The sequence below is a fragment of the Python bivittatus genome, unplaced genomic scaffold, assembly GCF_059951505.1.
Source record: "Python bivittatus isolate LINGU-HERP-01145 unplaced genomic scaffold, Pbiv_v1 ctg000840_np1212, whole genome shotgun sequence".
Taxonomy (NCBI): domain Eukaryota; kingdom Metazoa; phylum Chordata; class Lepidosauria; order Squamata; family Pythonidae; genus Python; species Python bivittatus.
Genome location: NW_028277113.1, coordinates 42,611,428 through 42,630,248, shown reverse-complemented (window position 1 = coordinate 42,630,248; position 18,821 = coordinate 42,611,428).

Sequence of the window (18,821 nt, the reverse complement as noted above, 5' to 3'; positions counted from 1 at the left end):
ATATTATCCTATCTGTCATGGTCAGACCACTCCCTGGTGGCCATGAGATTCTCCTATGCTGCCCCCTTCTGTAGGGAGGTGGGACCTATTTGAACGGTCCGCCCTTGGCGACTGATGGAGCCGCAAGGGTTCCAAAGGAGCTGAGGGTTGTTCCTGAGGCCTTGCTGAACATACCAGTGGAGCCCTTGGCCGCAGCCTGGAATAAGGAGGTGGCTGGGGCCTTGGACAGGATAGCGCCTGTGCAGCCTCTGTTGGCTCAGCGCCCCCGGCAATCCCCATGGTTTATGGAGGAGTTAAGGGAGCTGAAAAGGGCTAAGAGAGAACTAGAGAGCCGCTGGCGGAAAACTAAGGACAAGTCCGACTGAACACGGGTTGTAGCCGCTATTAAGGCCTACCTAGTGGCAGTAAGGGTGGCAAAATGACACTGTTTATCCACTCTTATTGCATCCTCAGAGTGTTGCCCAGCAGCCCTGTTTAGGGTCACTCGGTCCCTTGTGGGTAGGGAGGGCTTGGAGGACTATCTACAGGGCTGTGCAGAGGAATTTGCTGAACACCTGATAGATAAAATCACTCAGATCCATTCTAAGTTGGAGGCCAAGCATGAGGTGGGTCCAGTGGAGCTGCCCAGGGAACATTCTTACTCAGTTATCTGGGAATGGTTTGATCCTATTGGGTTTGGTGCTTTCGCCACTCATATTTAACATCTACATGAAACTGTTGGGTGAGATCATCCAGCACCATGGGATGAGGTCTCATCAGTATGCTGATAATACTCAATTATACATCTCCATCCCAGGTGACCTAAGTGATGCTGTGGCTACCCTCTTGCAGTGCCTGGAGGCTGTGGGGGCCTGGATAGGGGACAACAGGCTTCAGCTGAACCCTGGTAAGATGGAGTGGCTGTGGGTGCGGGGAGCCTCAAGATCTAGGAGTTTATCATCTTTGGTTTTTGACGGGGTTGCACTACCCCAGACAGACCCGGTACGTAATCTGGGGATCCTCCTGGACTCATCACTCCTGTTTGAACAGCAAGTGGCAGTCGTGGCTAGGAGGGCCTTTGCGCAACTTCATGTTGTATGGCAGTTACACCCCTTCCTTGATCAGGAGGCCCTCCACACAGTCACTCATGCCCTGGTCACCTCCCGGCTGGATTACTGCAATGCACTCTACATGGGGCTACCCTTGAAGGGTACCTGGAAGCTATAGCTGGTGCAGAATGCTGCGGCGTGGACAGTTCTGAATGGCCCTAGGAGGGCACATATAACACCGCTGTTACGTGAGCTGCATTGGTTGCCGGTTTGCTTCCAGGTCCAATTCAAGGTGTTGGTTATCCCCTTTAAAGCCCTTCATGGCACAGGACCAGGTTATCCGAGGAGCCGTCTCGCCCCTGTTATATCAGCCTGCCCCACTCAGGCCGGCAGAAGGGACATGTTGCAGACCCCACTAGTCAAGGAATTTTGACTGGTGGGACCTGGGAAGAGGGCCTTTTCTGCTGTGGCTCCCGTTCTATGGAATAACCTACTTCTCAAGGTGTGGTGTGCCCCCACTCTCATGGCCTTCAGGAAAGGTGTGAAATCCTGGCTGTCCCTGGGGGCCAGATGGGGGCTCACACCAGTGGAGGTGGCTTATGGGGTGATTGACTTTGCCCCTTCCATCATCCTGAATGTTTTTAGTATTTTGTATAGGGTTTGTTTTTTATATTGATTTTTAATGGATTAATTAGTTTTATTTATTTATGGGGTATTTTTAATTGTTGTTGGGGTTCTGATTTTAACTGTGAGCCACCCAGAGTTACCTGTTGGGGGAGATGGACAGCATACAAATTTAATAATAAATAAAATAAAAAATAAATAAGCGCATTTAAAAAATTTTTTTAAATATAAGCTAGTTAAAGGGAAATTTAGAGTAAACATGTAATTATAATTATAAACTATTTTGTAGTTTACATACAACTGAAATTAAATTAAAAGGCAATCAGATTTGATATTTATAAAATCACTGCAAGGATTTGTTTGGATGGAAGATAGCAGAAAACATTAAAAATCAATTACAAATCTTGCATCAATGGGATATGAAGTGTCTATTTTACAGTAAAGATACCAGTTTCTATAACTGGCCTCATTTATAACTCAAAACAATTCAAAAGATATAGTCAGAAAGAACCAAAAATCAGCATTGTGAAATACAAAATTCAGTGCGATAAATGGTCAATGTCAACATTGATTTTGTGAGTGAAACTACTTATAGAAAACTGAAATAAATTTCTAATAAGGCCATAGCAATAGCCAATGTATGGAAGCATTTGATATTTTATCTACTTTTGTTGTAAAGTTCTACCATGAAATGGAAAGGATCATTTATGTCTTCACTTCCTTTGTGCTCACATGATCCACAAAATGCTTCAGTAAGTGTTCAGAGTGAAGATGTTTTACTCTGATTCCCGTAGAGAAAATTCAGATAGATCAATAAGGTAATTTTGATTGATGTTTGTTGGATATTTGGGATTAACTGGCACAGCCAAACCATTTGTAGGCAAGACTAGAGAGTCTTTTCAGTGCTTGAAGAAAACCTGGCATGCTGCAAGGCGTCGCTTGAAACCAACTTTAGCTAGCCTGTCAGGAATTGACCAGTGGACTGAAATAATTTCTGCACTTATTCCAGACTTTCTGAAGAGTTCAAGGAGCTACACACACACATGCACCCCACAAAGAGGCGGGGAAGCTTTTGCTGATATTGCTCAGTTCTCGAACCTTGGCCATGCCAATTTGGGCTTAATGGAAGTTCAGCAGCATTTGGAACAGTGAGCAAACAGTGAAGTCTTTAGAATCCACCAATGCTTAGCTATCTTCAGGGGCACGATATGCTGTGCATTCAGTGCTGATCCAGTCAGGAATGTTTTCAAATTGCCTGTATTCTTGGGGACCTCAATAAAATTGGAGTGCCCAAAATATAAGGCAGTCTAGAAGTGATGATATGTGTGAAAAAAATGAATTAATCATAAAACCTACACAGCTTAAAATGGTAGAAATACTGCAGTGGCTAATAGCTTTTTAGAAACTATTTTATATCCAGAAATATGAAGTAACAGTGAAAAGTAGCATTGAGGGGGTAAGAATCAAACCCTTAATAAATTCATTAGAATAGGAAATGGAGAAATATAAATGTAGGATTAAAAAAACAACAACATTTGTTCCAGTTCTTATCTAAGCAAATAAGAGAAATTGGCATAGAATCAATGATTGTTTTTAACATGTACCAGGGATAGCATTTGTTGTTAACAGTTTGTGGGATCAATAACTTCTGGCACCCAAATCAATACAACTTAACAGTAAAGTGTGGTACTAGTAATATTGCTGTGTAATCAGTTCTGCCAGCTGATGATAAGGACTATCACAGTAGATAAAAGAACAGTTTTAACTGAAGGTCCTAGTAGTTATCAGCAATTCCACCTTAAACTAATGTAAGCTGTTGTTGTGTGGGAAGCATGCACACACATGCCCACACAAACACACGCTTGTATTTCTTTCTGAGTAATCAAGAAAAGAACCATCTCCAAAACAATATGTTGTTTAGAGCAGATCTACTGTATGTGTGCATTTACAGCAGAAGAAACTGCTATGACTTTGTTAAAGTCTACTGGGCATTTCCAATAGAATCAAAACTGGTGGCACATGGCATGCATAGTGAACTATAACTTGCAGGCAGTGCTGCATTATTGCTGTGGCACAGAGTCATACTTAGCAGGGGTGCTGTGCCTTGCTGATCTGTGCTTTTTAAACATTCACTTATACCTTTTTATTGGTGCAATGTTGCTTGGCATCAACAATTATGTTGTCACTGAATTCTGCCTTATATGAAATTTGGAGCAAAACATGTAATTATTCTGCTGGTAAATTGCCTTCTGAAACAACAGCTAAAACTTCAAAATTCTCATTACTTCATCTGCTAGGGTGAAAACACGTGAGTAGTGACATTATATAAGATTCTACACATCCAGCTAAGGTGGAATGTGGCTGTGTGATGCATGGATGTGCATGACTGATGCTCCCACTCTCTATATACGAATTTAAAATTAAACAAGCAGTTATAAATCCAGGATGAATGAATCAGTCTGTTTCCAGGCACGTTTTCCATGTGTTTCGTTGCAAGTCCATTCTGTCCAGTTTCTACATTAGTCTGCAATGTAAACAAACAAAAAGAAATGCACAAATATGGGCACTGTTTTTGTATGCCTCCCCAACATTTTGTCTTCAGCATTTTCTGATATATGCAAATTAGCCTGCAGCCACCTCTCCCTTCTCCCTTTGACTGTTTTTAGGTGGGTCACATGTGCACGTTTGACTGCACAATCTCAGCCACCTTCTTGATTTTTTGACCATAGCCTACAAATACTCTTAAAGTCATGAGACTTCTAGGTAGAAGACAGGGACTGCTTCTTTGCTTTTATTTTATTTTATTTTATTTTATTTTATTTTATTTTATTTTATTTTATAGCAGGAATGGGAATGTATTACATACATAAAGCAAGATATTTATAAGTATAAAGAGAGCTAGGCCAGTGGTAAATATTCCCTTCCTGGAGAAGGTTGCTACTGAACTCAAGATACATTCAGATGAATGAGATCTATTCCAGTAGAGCTGTAGACCTGCATTTGGAACAGGATTGCATATCCTTCTGTGAGACAGGAAGGATCCTTACTGTTACTTGATTGATTCTCTTGACTTCTCAATAGTTTTCAACACCATTAACCATAGTATCTTTCTGAATGGATCAAGTTAAAGATGTTACTTTAGCCATGTTCCATTCTTACTGAGATGGCCAGTTCACAAAGGATGGTGTTGGAGAACCATATGTCAGTTAATCCTAGGCAGTCAGAGCCCATAGGGTTCTTTCATTTCTTCATGCTGTTTATTATATAAAACTGCTGGGAGAGATTATCCAATCAGAGAATTGTTCTGCGATGTCATCAGTATACAGATGGTACTTCCATTTAATTCTTTCTCATCACATTTGGATGAAACAAGACCTTAATTACTCAGCCTTGTTAGATCTGTGCATTTTTAAATTTATCCTTTTACATCATTATGTATGTTTAGAGATGCTATACATTAATTCCAGTAAAATTATGTTATGGTCATGCTGTATTTAATGTTTCTGGCAAGCTAGCCAGGCGACACTGTTATTAAGCAATATTATAGCAGGCAAGTAGGCAGAATGTCATTTTTATACCCTTGTAGTTTTTTAAATTTATTTTGTGTGTGCTTTATTTGTGAGAATGCAATAAGAAAGATGTACAAAAAATAAGTTTAGCTCAAAGATGCAGCTGCCCTTTCCATTAAGTATAGAAAGGGTGTTGTTTTTGAAATTCTTTTTTAGGATAAGTTGGATAAGAATAGGAATGAATATAACAGGCTTTAATGAAGCTGCTTTTGTAGACAGCATCATACATTATTAGATATTCATTCACTGATTCATGAGTGACTCATACATTGAGAGGAGACATTTCAATAAACAATGAATCATATCCTTTTATTCTACCAACTCTTTGCCTTCACACTATCAAATATAATTAGATGCTCTTTTTGACATTTCAGAATGGTACTTTCTCTATCTACTGAAAATGTACCTCCCTTTTGAATGTGTAAATTACTATTTCTATTTTCTTCTTCATATTTATAGGCAACAGTCATTCCAGCAGTTTGAGGACAGAAATCAGGGTCCATCTGTTCACTTTCTATTGCCTTATTTCAAAGGTGCACCAAACCAATAATATGGTAAAACAAAAACTGAAAATAATAATTTATTTGCACAGTGGTACAGGAAAGAACCCATTCACCAGGATTTGTTTCTTTGTACCCAAGTTTAGGTAATGGCACATAGGGAGCATGGTGTAAGACAAGCACGGAATTCATTTAAAGTAAAGGAGAGGTTAGATTTTACCGGTATCTTCTTTCTTTGATCTGTATACTGACACACATGAAAAAAGACTCTTTTGCTAGTATATACATGGTCTGTATGAAGAGCTACCAGTGTGTGTAGTTCCTGGAATAACCAGTGGATGAAAATTGTTCCAAACATTCTAATATTGTCCATGTTTTGCTACCAAATAGAACTGCTTATCATGTGTCTTAAAATCTCCTGAACTACATGTATTTGGATATAGCTGTCATCTGCTTTTATAGCTAGTTGGATAGGCTATACTGTGCCTTGTGCATCAAATGAATAATATTAGGAATACTCTTCAGAGATCATAGCAATCCACTATTGTCAATGCCCATTGAAACCAAACTGCCCTTTGCTTCCTGTTACTTCTGGCACTTCAGAAGAGAAGCAAGGGAGCTGCGAAAAAAAGAACCAAGTTCTTCTCTAAAGGTAGGTACTTCTTTGCCTATTCCCTCACTACTCTGATAACTTTTGACAGCACCCATCTATCACTTTGGTAGCCTTTTGATCTATGTTGAGCATAGATCTATGCTGAGAATTGCGTGAAGTACCTTCTTTTAATCTTAGGAAAATAAGATAAAATATGATGTCAGAATATGCCATTGAAAAGGCCCTGTTCTTCAGAAAGTATCATTTTTTATCATCCAGAAACCTTTCTGCATCAGAAAAAAAACTACTTTTTCAAATGTGCATTACTCTAGTTTTCTGACCAAAAACAAAAAAAAAGTTCAAGAAATCATAGAAGAATAAATGTACAGAGTAGCATAGCTTTTCAGAGAATCCATCCTTATATTCATTTTTTTAAAGGTATGCTTAATACTATGATTGAACTGTTTACTTTGAAATGGTCATTATTCAAAGATGACCAAAAATATATACCAGATAACATAATCTTCAAAATTCTATATAGTTATATAATTATATAGCCCGGTTCATATATGGTTTTGGAAGAGGAAAGATAGGGGTATTCCAGACATTCAACAGATATGAAATGTGTGCAATGGAAATCTGCCCAATCATTGATGTACTAGCTTTGCAAATACATTTTCATATCCTTATCTGCATAAAGTGATTCCTAAGAAAACTGGTCTTGAGATCCTCTGATCCTTATACTTTTCCCATATACCAGATGGATATTCTTTGTGAATTTTGATGTATGAGTTTGCTTTTTGCTTGCACCCAGATGAAATACACAGACATGATGTAGTACCCTTTTCTTTATATAGACAGCTATATAAAGATATTTCCATTAATTGGAGTTTGCTGGCAGAAGCTCAAAGAGAGCATAGATCCTTCATGATTGTTGCACACATTCATTATTTTTTGTTATTTTTTAATTTTTTAAATTAAACTTAGAGATTGTCCAACTCCAAAGGTGTATCCTCACAGCCTTAAAAATGTAAATTGTAGCAGCATTTCATGCAGCATTTGTGAGCTGACAAAAAAAGGAAGTACCAGAACTGATCTTTTTGTCACTCCAAATATTTCAGAAGACTTTGTAGACCAACATGCTGAGATGTTGTTTCCAGAAACTTGTAAAGCCTTCTGAAACATGTACTTTATACCTTAAATACATATTTAAAGTATACTTTATAAAATATACCTATCCTAGCAGATGTATAACACTGTACCTCTGTTCGAAAAATGTTCTTAATGTCCTTGATACTACCTTAAGATAGATCTATACATCTATATCTATATCATCTACAGCAAGAGCAAAAGATATAGATATATAGATCTATCTTAAGGTAGATATAAATTAATACATTTCAACCTTAGCAGGTCCAAGCAGGTCATGAATTGTAGCAGGAAGAATTTTTTAAAAATTTAACTTATTCTTGAAAATATACATGACAGGCAGGATCCTATTTTTTAAAAATAGTAAAAATGTTAACGTTACTGAGAAAATTGACTCAAAGGAATATGATATTCCACAAGAAAAAATTTACATGGTACATGTAAATTATGTAACTTCTTGGTGTAATCTTGGTACATAGTTTACAACAACCAGCTAGACTAGTTAGAGCACAGGTGTGCAACGTTTTCCACATCATACAGAAGCTGTGTTCTAAGAAGCACTCTATTGTATAGGGCCAAGACGAAAACTACATTTGCTTTATTTTTCATTATCATTTACATTTTATTAAAATGAAATATGGGGGACGCGGTGGCGCAGCGGCTTAATGAAAGTTGCCAGCCAGAAATGGTGGACGCTTCAGCGGTTTGAGTCCAGCCTTCGCGTTAGCAGGGTGAGCTCCTGTTTCCTCCCCAGTTCCTGTCAACCCAACAGGTCAAAAACTCACGTGAGTAGGTAAATGGGGACTCTCACTCTGGTGGGAGGAAAAATGCTGGCGGCGCCTTGCAAAAAAGGAGTTGGGAGCAGTTGCCAGTAAGCGCGAAAAACCGCGCGCACCCGAAAAGGGCGCGAAGCAACGGAAACCCCGCCTCCTGCGCTCGCCAGCTGGGCTCTGCCCTAGGAAGGAGGCTCTGGCAAACCACTTCCGAAAAACAGTTGCCTTGAAAACTGCAAGGACTCGTCCAAGCAGTCACTGCAGGGTCAGCAATGACTGAGCGCAGACAAAAAAAAAAAAATGAAATATAGTTAATGCAGTTATTCTCCAGTCATAGATGGAGATTAGTGTTCAAAAAGACTTCCTATTTACACTCTGGGCCAGAGGAAAAAGATTGTATAGCCAAGCAATCAATGCTGGGCAAATGTGCATGGCCAAACTGGTAATTACAAACGTCAGTGACAAGTTTCAGGTAGAAGAAGCAATCAGAAAAATCAATCTCAAACCTGAATTCTTAGCTGACAAACCAGAAAAATACAGATGCAAATTACAGGACATCTGCATTTGAATAATCAGTCACACTTCTTTTAAAAAATAGAATTTAACAAGTATAGATTTCCTGTGATGGAAGCAAGCTGCTTTTCACATTGTAGGGTTAATTTTGGAAGCTGGAACTTTGGATTTTTAGTGTACAACATACTGTGATGTGTTCATCATTCTTAGTTCTGCTTTATGGTTTCTCAGTCCCTGAGTGACAGGTGAAGTGGAAGAATGAATAAGTTTGTAAACCACTTTCGCATTCCATCTGAACAATCCAAGTCCCCCATGTCATGCTTTGGATTGTTAAAATGATTTGGGCAGCCCATTAAAGTGTAATAGATGGGTGATATATGCACTACAATGAGAAACCCTAACATTGTCTCGTTTCTGCAAATAAATGTATTATTTAAAATTCATTTGGGAATCATCAGAATCTTGTATCATTTTATTCTTCCTGAGCCAAAAGAATGCTAGGAAGAAATTGCATAAATGGGAATCAGAATTCTATCCAACTAACCAAATTTCTATCAGAACCATAAGTCTCTGAAAACTAAACAAACAGGATTATAAGTTGTACTGGGGGTGGAGGAGAGAAGCCGCCAAAGAAAGATTGTTTGAAAATGGGCTAATTTCAGGTTGGGGGCTGCAGAGAAAAATAACAGAGAATAAGTTTCCCCCATTCATCTCTATGGAAGACACAATAGAGAATGGCTCGGAATATTGCCAACTGTTTCATTCCAAGCCCCTCCCTCTTCTGGTCACATGACCTAGGGCAGAATGTATGCAATTTCCCCTATGCCTTCCAGTACAAGTGCACATACAAACACAAACTAAGTCAAGGGGAGAATAAAAACACACAGAGATAATATACATGCTGATTAGACCTACATACACACACACAAATACATCTTCATTAGTCCCTATGAAGAAAGTGTACCCACACAAAAACATACAACTCCTATGGCTGCTGCTGGTAAACAGGTTGGACCAAATTCAGGAAGCCCTGCACTGCATGTTTTCCTGACCTTCCTTCAAAAACAGATTTGTCAGGAGACAGATGTGTATTACAATCTCACAGTCTAATCTGTGATTTACCATGCAGTTGGCAATGGATAAGGTTCAGCTAGCCATGTCCTTCTGCTAATGTTGTACCAACACTGTGTTTCTTTTTTAAAGACTTACCTCACCTCTGCACTGATTCTAGAAAATGCACAGATTGTACATTGCGGTCCCCCATTGATTCATTTTCATTCTCAATAAATTGGATGAAAGATTCCTTAGATAGGAGGAATGTAGAATGCAAATTCTCCTATTTTTTTCTACTGGAGGAGGGAACCTAAATGATTCTGCTTAACAAACAAAGAGGGACACCCTGGGTTATGTGGGCCTCCTGGATGCATTTTTGGATTTAAGAGACCTAAAGATTGTGTCAATGATTTTTGTGTAAATAATTGTTGACAGCAACATGCTTATTTGGGGCAGTGTTTTACCTACATTTTGCAGGGTGGAGTGAAGTGTATGGAGGAAAATAATCATATTAAGCCTTTCTTCGGCTTAATGTACCTATTTTGGATTTTTTTAAAAATACCACAGACAATAAAAGCTTAAAATTTCATTCCTGCACCACCAGTGACCTAACCATATGACTGCTATGCAAACATCAAAGACCACTGTATACAGCTACACAGTAGTTTTCCACCCTTATCTTAGCATTTGTTGGTAAATGCTGAGACATAGAAAACCCATGGTAGTGTATTCCCCTTATATGTCCTTTCATAAAGAAATAAGCATAAGAAAAGACAAACATTCTATCTCAATTTTAATAACACCAACTAGCACCTTAATGGCCTACATTGTTATGCATTTATAGCAAACAATTTATTTCATTTTCTTCCAAGTAGTTTCATCAAGTTGCTAAAGTAATCATTTCTCTTATCACATAATCTGGGTGCCTACATCCTCATACCCAGCTGATGCAAAATCAGCCTATGTCCTGGGAGAATGAAAACAAGTAGCGAGCTGAATGTGCTTTCTCTGTCTTTGGCATTCTGAAACATCTGTCCCATGTTACTTGGAAAAGTGTATTAAAACTGAACAAGGCAAAGTAACACAAAGATTTGAGCACAACACCCTTTGGGTCATATCATAGAGCTAGCAACAGTGACAAGAAGTCCTCTAGAGAAAGGAGAGGAGCAAACAAAAACAGTTACTGCTGTCCCATCCTGTTTCAGTGGAGTTGGTATGAGAGATGGTGAGATCCATCCGCTGATGACTGCATCTTCTTTGAGGAGATCATTGGAGGTTGCGGACCCAATACCTTGGAGGGAAGCAGGTTAGAAATGGTTGGCCAGAATGATCTGCTGCCTCATTTATATGATGTAACACAAAGCAGACTTCTAATCTACACTGGGCCATGCTCTATAAAAGCAATGCTGAAAATATATATTAGGTCTGTGCAGAGACTGCACAGAGGCTGGATTTAACACTCTGGAACTAGTTTGGCACACTGACTATGGGATAATCTATTCTAAGTCGCTCATTGGTTCTAGCACATAGTTCAGAAAAATGGAGCTGCATCCTACCATGGGGACCCCTTACACGCCTGAACTATTTTGCTTGTTATCAGAATGGGATGAAATCTGAGGAAAAACTAGGCCCTTGTGGGAGATAAAGCACACAAAAATTCATGGCAATATGAGCAGGAATTTTTTCACAATCTTTTTTTTTTTTTAAGTGCCCATAACTTTTTTGTTTGGGGACAGAATATAATCAGATCTGCAGTGAAAAGTCTGATTGATTGCAGGATATTTCTGAAAAGGGAAGAAGGATGTAATAAATGATGATGGTCTTTTCCAGAAAATAAATTAATTTCTACACCAGTCAACTACCTAAGACAATTCATAGAACAAATAATCAAAGTAATAAATCAGTTTAAGCTGATCAATATATTGTAAAAGAGAATAGTATCATGTAACCATAGTTGTAATATAGCATTAAAAGTAAAATGTGATTGATATATCTCAACCCATGCCATTCATCGAAGATGTTATCATTCAGACACTCAATGGTAATCTAATCTCAAGAACTGTTCTGAGCTAAGATTACACTATATGAATCCATTCTTATTCCTTCCTCCCTTCCATGCCATATACATTTTTATGCAAATATTGTCTGAGGGATTGTTTTTTCCCCAGTGCAGCTGCTGCGGCACTATACAGACATATTGGTGCTCCAGAACAATGAATCAGAATTGAAGCTTTGCTAAAGTTTTGAACTGGGACAGGGAAAACTGAGGTGCTGCCTCTCACCCTGGTAATTCCAATAGTTTTTTTCTCAATTATCCCCATCAGCTTCAGAATTCAGACTTTAGTTGAATCTGATGCATAACACTAATAGGTAAGGTCACAAGTGATATGTTTACATGTAACTGAAGAAGACTATTTGAGTTATATTTAAAATTAGCTAATACTATGTTGGCTGTGGCTCCATCAATATGTATCAAGATGGCATTTTTCCTAACTATGGATTGAGGGTTTTATATGTCAGCCAGTTAATTATATATTAACTGACAATTTAGTAAGATGAGAAACCAAATAAATGTTATTTATTTGTTTATGGTCTTTGCCTCCAATATATGTTCTGTCTTTCAAGCCCTAAAGGGACAGATCCAAGAGAACAAAACTTGAATAACAAAGGCTGAAGCCCTGTTGCCACACTAGAAGCAATCATCTTCTACTATGACCAAATGAAGATATATATCCAAGTAATAATTAATAACTGGGTGCCAATTTACTGAAGCTACCCTTGGCAAATTATGCTGCAGCATTTCTGAGTTGCCTGTTCTGTCTTTGGGTTATGTAGACACCAGGAACAGTTCAACCTATGTGTAGAGAAAAGTGTATCTGAAAAGTTCTGGCTGGAGAAATAAGCAATGTTTAAAAAGACTTCATGTCCTCTAAAGCCAACCATTCCCCAACCTGGACCCATTGTTTCTTCCACTGTGATGCTGCCGTAGTGTCCATCAAAACAACCTATCAGGTTCATGATGCCAGCTTGGGATTTTACTGGGTTTACCTTTTTCAGACTGGATGATCCACCAAAAGCTGTGACTTCCCAACCAAAGCAGGTCAGCTGGTAAGTATTCTATTCCTGAATCAACTCAGTTAATGTTGCAAAAAGCAGCCAATTAGGAATCCATTTCCCCTGAACAGATTGTCCTATTCTGGGTTTTTGTTTTTTGTTTTTCCTGCTTCCTCAGAACAGCATCTGAATTATGGAAGAACAATAAGAAGTTTTGGTTGTAAAGGATGAGATTTACGCCAGCGAATCACTGTGATGGATTAAAATCTAATTCTCACTGAGATACAAAAGATGAGTGGAGAAGACAGATTCTAGCCTAGCCTTCTTCTTGACATGTTTGTGTGCAATGTAAAAATAACCGGTTGTCTAGGAAAGCATTTAATCATAGGAGCATGGGCCTTTTGACTTCAATGGCTACTGCCTAAGCAGAAGCTTAAAGGTATATATTATCTAAATACGCTATACTGAGTGCCCCATAGTTGCTACTTTGCAAGGCTGCTAAATTATTCCTATATTTTACTGCTTAAGGACTTACTGAGTTACATTTTTGGATCTTACAGAAGGTTGGTTTTTATGAGAAGACTGCTACTCTGAAATTACTTCATAGGACAACAGATGCAATTAAAATGCTGAATTTCCTAAAAGTAGATAATTATAAGGAAGCAATTTTGTCCTTGGGTGGAATAACTGGTGTTCATGCTGTTCAGAACAGAATTGCTAATACTTGGCTGTTTTCTTATTACTGCCTTTTTTGCTTTCCTCCTCCTCATCTCCTCCTCCTCATCTAATCCCTATTTCCAATCCTCCTAGCTAGGCTGACTATAATGTTTGGTATATTTAAAATAGAAGAATTGAGATATTATGGTCATGCTGTAGTTGTCTGATAAAAAACCACAATGATGAAATATGCATCACAACATCACAACACCAGCCCCAGCCATTCATATTTGTGACCTAATGTCAGATGGAAGACCATAAGTCATGTAGTTTACATCAAAACACTGTAATGCGTATTTTGTCAATTCCCCCTTGCTCCTCCATGCATAAACCTATGATGCTTTTTTTTATTATTAAAATCATCATCATCATTTAAAGCAGTAAAAGAACATGAATAAATTCAAAGCTGCAAGAAAAGAAATAAAAATGTACCAATAGAAGAGAGTATACGTGCTTAGGGTTGAACTGTGGAGTGCTTGGTGCTCCCTGAGCTTGGTTGTTTGCTTGCAGACATTTCATTACCCAACTAGGTAACATCACCAGTGCAAATGAGTGTGGGGCTTACTCCCTGTTTATATACAGTCGCTTGCCTTTCCAGTGTTGGTGGGGGTGTGGTTTTCTTCTTGGTAGTTCCTTGATTAGGGTATGGTTTTCTGCTTGATTGTTTGCCTGGTGTTAGCTTAGGAATTAGACCGGACAAGCACCAGACAACACCAGACAAACAATCAAGCAGTAAACAATACCCTAATTGTAAGATCCCAACAATGGATTATGTCAGGTCATAACATTTCCTACTCCGTGTTCAGAACTGTTATTTAATAACTTATTTTCATATTCAGTATTCAGTATTCTAAAATGCATTTTAGAAAAAGCTTAGAAATGTAAAAAGGATATTAATTGAGCTTAGGGAATAGGATTTTGATTGGACTATTATCTATCAATTAGCCTGTAGGACTGATGATTAAATCTTGCTGGTGGTATATGATTTAGTTCCAAGTCAGATCAACCCAGGTCACTCTTCTCTATTGGAAACTGCCAGTGAAATCTCATAATCAAAGGGATATGCTTTATTTGAGAGCTGCTGATGTAAATAACATGAATAATCTAAAAAATACACCTATGCCATATATGCATTTTTTGCTTTGTGTGTTCCTTTCCCATGGATTTATCTAACAATGCTGCATGGCCTGGAGCAAGGCAATTTCATGAGCATTCTCTAAATCATTACCTTTGCCTCTTTAATTTGCAGATTTGTGGATGAAATAAGGAAAACCCTCTTTCATAAATTTCTTCACCACAGTATAATCAAGAATTGTATTCTCTAGTCAGAGTTTGACTATAGGGATTTAGTAACCAACAACAGATTCCATTCTTATGCAAAGAAAATATTTCCTTCACACCCAAAAAAGCATGCCAGTGTAGTACCACAGAGTACCAGTTTCTCCATTTTGTCCCAGTGTCACTTTCTGTTTCTCAGTTTCTGTGTCAATCTTTGGCAAACACTGTGGGTTCAAGATAAGTTGTGTTTGCAGAGTCAATCAATGCCTTGTATTGAAGAGGAGATGAAAACATTACATTTTCCAATGCTTCAGGGTTAGGTTTAGGTTGGATAGATACATGAGCTAAAAATATGTCACATTGTAATCTAATCTGGTATTTTTATAACAGATTCCTTGCTATTCATGCACTACTAAGACATACAAACTCTTTTGTGATCTGGCAGCAAACACTAAAAAACACAGATCCAGTATGAAATATCCAATAAAATCACCTTTATCTTCAATGGATCTTAAAATCTCTTTTTCAGATGTCATTTGAATTTTGGTTTGGGTTTTGGACCCCTCTTTTTTTTTTAAATGTCAATCTTTGTCCTTTCATGAATTGCTGTCATGCTGGAGATGTCCTCTGGTCCTCATGCTCCTCTCTTTCTTCCCAAAGCATTCCTTTATCCCATATTTTCCTGCTCCTTCACAGTGATCCAGTCAATCCTCTGTTGAAATCCCTGGTTTCAGTACTTGCTTCTTCATCTTTGTACTTCTTAGTCCTGTCTATAAAATCTTCCTGCGGCCTAGAAATGCCAGTCCCAGTTATATAAACTTCACCACTAGGAGCTCTTATCTCCTTGCCTTTAACATACACTTCAGCAGATTGTTGTTGTTGTTGTTCAGTCGTTAAGTCATGTCCGACTCTTCATGACCCCATGAACCATATTGCACCAGGCCTTCCTGTCCTTCACTGCCTCCCTGTGTTTGCTCAGTTTCATGCTCATTGCTTCAGTGATGCTATCTAACCATCTCATCCTCTGCCATCCTTCTCCTTTTGCCTTCAATCTTTCCTAGCATCAGGGTCTTTTCCAAAGAGTCATTCAGCATTCAGCAGATTAGGAAAAGTAAAGATACTTGCTATCTCTCATTCAGTGTTTCTCTCCCCTTATTCTTCAATCACATCCCCTCTTCAAAAGCAAGCCTTCAGAAATTTATTTTCCAAGTCACATTTCCTTTATTTTTTGGAAATTTTATTAGTCACCCTTTCTGGAAACAGTTCGGTATCATATTGCATGAGGAACTCTAGTCTAAGTAGCAGAGCAGCCTCACAATTTCTTATTATTGTCCACCCTGCCCCTTATTGATATTATGAAAAAATCTACATTCTTGAACAGCAGCAAAACAGAGACAGAGGTCTGCAGATGAAAAGATACTTTTGTGGGAATCCTCCCTCTCAACTTTGGAATTGTACATGTTCTCACCAGTGGGGATTCTCCCTCTCAGCTCTGCAATTATACATGTTTCCAGAACTTAGAGAAATACACTTTAGGTATGCAACCAGAATATAGTGAGAAAGGGGAAGAAAAAACAACAACACTAGGACCTGTTTTCTCTGAAGACAGGTTTACCATGTGCTGTGTGTCTCATTCTGTGCATGAAGGAAAATTAAGTTTGGTCATATGAAACCCACCTAACATGATACAGCACCAAGCAAAACATCACCTACATCAAATTCTGGTTGCCATCCATTATTTGTTGGGGAAAAAATAATGACCAAGGTTATAAACAGCAGTGTCTCATCTCTCCAATGAGAATTAAACTTGCCTAGTATATGATTCCAGTTGTCCTGCTGCTGGTCCCACAGAGCCTGAGAAGTAGGTAGCAGGAAGATAGGTAAGACCTCTGAGCTGAAGGACAGACATATTGGAACATTGCAGGCAATACTTTTTCTACCATCTCCATGTCTGCCAAACTTCATATACAAAATACGTCTCTCTGATTGCTTTTAGTGAGAAGTCTGGAAAGTTGGATCCTAGACATTAGTGCCAGGATTTTTTTCTCCATTTTTTCCTACTAGTTCTCATTCCATTTAGTGAAAGAGAATTTACTTTAGAAATTATTTCTAAATTTCAGTATGCCATTTTGCTCAATTCTAATGGCAGTGGTATGTCTGTAGTGTTCATGATAGAGCATCAGAAATAAATCTCCTTTTCCTTTAATCAACTAATTGCTCATCATGCATGATTGGCACAGAGGCAGAGAGATCACCCTTCCTTTTTTTTTTTTTTTAACCATTCCACGAGGGCAAAGTAAAAATAGAAGCAATGGAAAATAATGCAGCATAGAAAATAAATCAATTAGATTTTACAGACTCTGGACTATCTGAAAATGTTAATTCAGTTTAAGTAAAATAATCCCCAAACTCTGTGAAAGTAAATATTCATCATTAAGAATGCATCACTACCATATGTTTTATCCTAAGGCCCCTGATTGTAGTTTTAGCATTCCTTTCCCTTCACCTCTAGTTTGGGCTGTCATTCAGAATACCTTAAAGTTTCTTCTTTGAAATTAATAAAATTAATGAATAATTGAACATAGTGCCTCATTTCTTGTCAAACTGTGTTACCAATTGGAGAAAAAGTAGAGAAGTACCCTAAAGGTATTAGAGCTTAATCCCTTCTTTAAAAGGAGAGCACATCTGATGCATTTTGTATTTTCTTCTGTAATCTGAAAGAGAAAAAGCCTGCATTATGGATTTATTGCCTCTCTATCAACCTATGCTTTTTGACAGCAAATAATAAAACTTTATTATCTCCCTGAACATCTTAATAATAATGGGAAACCTACTGCTGTTCAAGGAGTCACACTTCCTTGCAATATTATAATATTGCAATATTGCACTTCAAAATCTTGCAATTAATGTCCTGTTTGATATGGCAGATGATATCCCAGGCATTTCAGGCACCTGCACTTGTTATGAATGACTTATTCAGGCAGCTGTCATTCACTGGTTCCAGTATGGTGATCCTTCCACTTTCTGTTTCCTGAACTAATTTACAATACAACATGATTTCTAATTGGCTTTTATATCCATTCAAACATACACACCCCAAGGTTTATTCATTAGGAAAGAAAGTGAAAAGGATTCTCAATATATACAGGCATTTTTTCATTCATTGAAACATATGCCAATAATATCACTGGACATTATTTTCTCAGTATTTGACTTAAAAAACAAAAATAATGAGAGGTCTGTCTGCATCTTGACTTTGGATTTTTCCCTGATGCACTGGTACCTTTTGCTGCTACACTTTGTTATGATTGATTACTTAAATGACCTCAATTATTTGGTAATGTATACAAAGTTTTAAATTCAAATTATTTGGGAGAGTTAGTCTTTATTTGACAAAAAGTAGGGAGATTTGTAACACTGAAGTATCAAACTGTTGTTTTTCCCTGTAGTAGAGAATTATATCTGATGAAACTTGCAACCCATAATCACTGTCATTATTTAAAGTAAAATAAACACTAGTTAATCTCGGCCAGACTGTATGCGTGTCTTTTCATCACTGTGACATCTGCCTCATTCATGAAATATATGACATGCATCCCAACCTAGGCTCCTGATGGTGTTTTCACTCATTATTTCAGTATTTTCCCCTTAAAATGGCATTTATGACAGTTATTCTAGGAGATTGCAGTTTCTGTTTACTGAAAAGTGAAATGTGTTTTGATCTTGTGGGAGCTCTTACAGTAGCTTTGAATAGGGAAGTTGAATGCAGGATTGGTTTGCTTTTGAATATTTAAAAATATTGATGAGAAATAGAAGCCATTATATGGAGATGCATTTAGGGAGGGAAAGAAGGTCAGCAGAAAAGAAATAAGCAAAGAGAAAAGAAATGAGGAAGGTAACTAAAGAGCTTTGGCAATGAATGTGGAGAAAATATGTACAGTCATTGTGACATTTCTCCTTGGTGAACAAAC